At 37.2% G+C, this 4036-nt stretch overlaps 2 non-coding genes across 2 annotated transcripts; one reads left to right on the top strand and one right to left on the bottom strand.

Annotated features, from left to right (window-relative positions):
- Positions 1–509: 509 nt before the first annotated feature.
- TRNAG-UCC lies at positions 510–581 on the top strand. Its single transcript has one exon. It is a non-coding gene; the product is annotated as a tRNA-Gly (tRNA).
- Positions 582–653: 72 nt separating this feature from the next.
- Positions 654–726, bottom strand: TRNAA-AGC. The gene has a single exon. It is a non-coding gene; the product is annotated as a tRNA-Ala (tRNA).
- Positions 727–4036: the final 3310 nt, after the last annotated feature.

The following is a 4036-nucleotide window of genomic DNA, read 5'->3' as shown; positions in this document are numbered from 1 at the left end:
TTTTGCTTAGTCTGTAAATCTTCTAACTATCAATTGTTGTACTATTTTTGCACATCTAACTATCAGGTTCTGCTTTTGGGTTGAATTAGCAATTTTTGAATCCTTTTTGGTTTAAGTAATGGCAGGCAGACTCCACACTCCAATTGAGTTGCTAAAACCACTGCGCATGACATTGTTGCACAAACTGTCGGTGTAACAAAAATCTGTAAGACAACCCAAGATTATAACATCCCAAACCTGCCACAATGACAACAAGGGTCCGATATTTCCAATGTGACCCAAAAATTATATACTTAGAAGTGCACTATCTTTGCATTTGCACTCATTTTAGCACACTCATTTTAGCATTTTCTTGTAATCAAATCAAACCCCATTTTCCTTTCCAAAAAAAAAATAAAAATAAAAAATAAGTCCAACTCCATTTCATGAATTGCACAAAATACTAACTTGGAGATCTGGGTTTAGATGGTTTTTGTTGATTTTCATTTGTACAATAGTTTAACAAAGAAGCGTTTGTAGTCCAACGGTTAGGATAATTGCCTTCCAAGCAATAGACCCGGGTTCGACTCCCGGCAGACGCATTTTTTTTATTTTCCTTTTTTCTCATCAACTTCATTTTTCATTTCATGTCATGAAAAAAAGCAACAAAAGAATGGAGAAGTGGGGCATCGATCCCCATACCTCTCGCATGCTAAGCGAGCGCTCTACCATCTGAGCTACATCCCCTTTTGATGTTCGCTTTTTCTTCTTTCATTTTTTTATATCATCGTTGCCCGCCAAAACCTGAGCAACTATTCGTTCTTTGGTCATAGTGTTGGCACCAAGTTGTGCGGCAGGGAGAACCTTCCCTTGTTGGCTCTATATTTACAATTTCAAATACATATACTTCTTTGTTGTCATACATTGAGAAGCCTGAGCAACTGGTAAACCTGAATTAAGTCCTGCGACTTTTGGGTATTGATAGTAGTAGCGATCTTGGGAGGCATATACTAAATTCTTACACCACCATGTGACACCATTCAAAGATGCAACTAAAGCTTCCACCTCCCCTCAAATCATAGCAAAGAACATGAAAGGAGAAGTCTTGATAGAAGACTGCACTGAGGTACTACCCAAAGCCTTAAAACTTTCCAATGTGCCGCAAAATATGACTAGTTCATGTTGAATACCGGCAAAAGAAAATGAAAATCAAGTACACAATTATTTCGAGAAAACTTTCATTAACTTTGCAAAAAGTTTGCTAATACAGTACAATGTTTAGTTGACAAAGCTCTTTTCTAGTTCTTGTACCCGGTAAAACATCGGAATATTATTAAAAACTTGAATTTTTCTTTAGAGAAGCTAGTTGTAGACATACATTTTAATCTCAACACTACTAAAGAGGTACTACCCCAAAAGGTGAAAGTGGAGAAAAAATAAATCAACCTTGGGCTTTGGTCCAAAAACTTATACCACTATGTTTTTCTAACATTTAGTTCCCCTCAGTGTAGGGGTGTGCAGAAAAACGGAAACCGCGGTTTTCACCCGCAACTGTCTGTAAAATTGCGGGTGAAAACCAATCCGCAAGAGTGTATGGATCAGACATGATTGAGTTTTGAAATCCGCAAGGTTTAGCGATTTGGTTGCGGTTGGACTTTGAAATCCGCAGATTCACCCGCACCCGCAAAAATTGAGTTTTAGACTTTAGATTAGATATCTCTAATTTAATTTACTGGGAATAATAGGTTCGTCCTCTTCAGAGAACATTTCATGATCTGCATAATCTTCTTGAAGAAACTGAAGGTTTTGAAGCTTCTCGATGCTTGCATGTGATCCACTCCGTGCGTTGTGAGAACTACTGGAAAAAGAAGATGTGCCCTCCTCTTAATACTGAATATAAACACAAAACAAGGTAGCAGTTAATTATCGCCAAAAGTGGTCTAATGTGGAAAAGAATCCCGCTAAAGCACTAATCCAGGAAATTTATCCTGCTGTTTGTCAATTCATAGAGAAAATTAAATTCGTTTCAAAAACAAGGTGTTACATCAAATGATTAAAGATCACTACACTTATCAGTTGCAGTGTTAATTAAGATTACTACCTAGTAAGTATATATTGTACTCATAATGTTGTGCAACAAAACTTTGGCATTTGCTTCATTGTTATTAATTTATTATCATGGGAGTGAGACAGTGAATTAACATAAATAGAGAGATCAATTACCCATACGAAGGGATTTTCACAGATAGGTAGATTTTTTTTTAATCCTAAATTCGCGATTAATCCGCATCCAGTCCGCATCACCCGCTAATCCGTGGATGTCAAATCCGCGAGTGATTGGTCCGGTTACGGTTCAATTTTCCAAATCCGTAACTTTGACGGTTTGGTTGCGGGTGACCCCTAATCCACAACCGTCCGTCTGTTGCACACCCCTACCTCAATGTCTCATTTGACGTCTGGATCTTGAGAATAGCAAAACAGAATTCCTTATGCTTATCATCATGTTAGAAAAAAAATGAAAGATATTGGATTGAAAGGAATAAATTGATGTATATGTAAAATGAAAAGAGTAAGCATCATGTTTAAGAAATTTGAACTCATTTATCACGAATGTTAAACTGATTGGATCTTATTTTCGCGTGTTTCATGCAATGTTCGGAATACATTTTTTTACACCGTAACAGCCCTGGGCCGTGACCATGTAAGACCGTCAACATGACCATCAGATAGAACGTAAAATAGGTAATTAAAGGAAAAACCTGAAAAATAACAGCACGCTTGTTATGGTGTCACAGCGGCGGTTTAGAGCAAATACTATATGCATTCTTTTACTTAATTTGGACCGTACTATAGAAAAATCTGATTAAGCTATGTACAAGCACGGCACACAGCCATGAAAAACGTACGACTTCTGGGTTACTGACAAGATGTGCCGTGATTGTGATTGACAATGAAGAAATCAACAATGCTAATGTAAAATGTAGCGGGAAGAAGAACATAAATTTTACTGAAGTTTTTTGACACGACATTATGGGTATATTGATGTCAGAAAGAACCAATTACAATCCACTAAAGGAATTTTATCGGACGGGGCTTCTCTATCATTTTAGTGGGCATGTATCAGAGACACTCCCCATGTGGTGTCTAGTGCCACAACATGGTATGCGAAAGAGGAGCACTATCCTTGAGCTTCAAAGATTATATAAATCGCGAGACTGTCAAAAGCTTGGAACAACAAAGTCGGCGAGTTGACCAATAGTTGTTTCACAAATACACAATAATAGGTAAAACCAGTAATTTCTTTAGTGTTTCTTTAGCTAGTTGACCAATAGTTGGCTAGTTGGCGAGATGACCAATAGTTGTCACCTAATAGGTAAAACCACTAATTTTTGTAGTCGTCAGGTTATTAGCGAAAACGTTAAAGCAACAATAGTCTTTTAATTGTTTAATAGATTTTGCATTTAAAGATTTGTCTAGTGGCGAACAGCATAAAACCACTGGTTTTTATAGTTGTGGTTTTATATGCCTAATCGTTTAAGCTTTTAGTTTTTGTCTAGTTGTTCAGTAGGTTACGAATAGATTGTTACATGTATTTGCAGAAATATATACAGGAAATGGGCTATATAGCCAAAAACACAAGTTTTCTGGGCCATATGGACTGGTAGAAGTTTCGTCTGGGTCAAATGGACAGTTCAACTTTTTAAATGAAACTGACCCAATTACCCTTTTGTAACTGCACGTTTTCCGTCTCCTCAACAAAACCACGTTCTCCTTCTCTCTTCAGATGAAAACCGCCAACATCCTTCTTCTTCATCTTCTCACAAACTAGAAGAGGAACAAATTCGTCCACTGTTTCCCTAAACCAAAAACCATCAGAAATCGATTTCCTCCACCGTCTCCTAACCATCAACAGCAGCAGATTCATCAGAAACCATCCGAAAATCAGTTTCCTGCAATACTTGTTATGCATAACTGGTTATGCAGTAAAAGCAACTATGCATAACTGCGTAGCTTATTATGCATAACTGCTTATGCAGTAAAAACAACTATGCATAAC

Source organism: Papaver somniferum, unplaced genomic scaffold (assembly GCF_003573695.1).
Source record: "Papaver somniferum cultivar HN1 unplaced genomic scaffold, ASM357369v1 unplaced-scaffold_21, whole genome shotgun sequence".
Classification (NCBI taxonomy): Eukaryota; Viridiplantae; Streptophyta; class Magnoliopsida; order Ranunculales; family Papaveraceae; genus Papaver; species Papaver somniferum.
The sequence above is the reverse complement of the archived record's forward strand: the minus strand, read 5'-3'. Positions and strand labels throughout refer to the sequence as shown.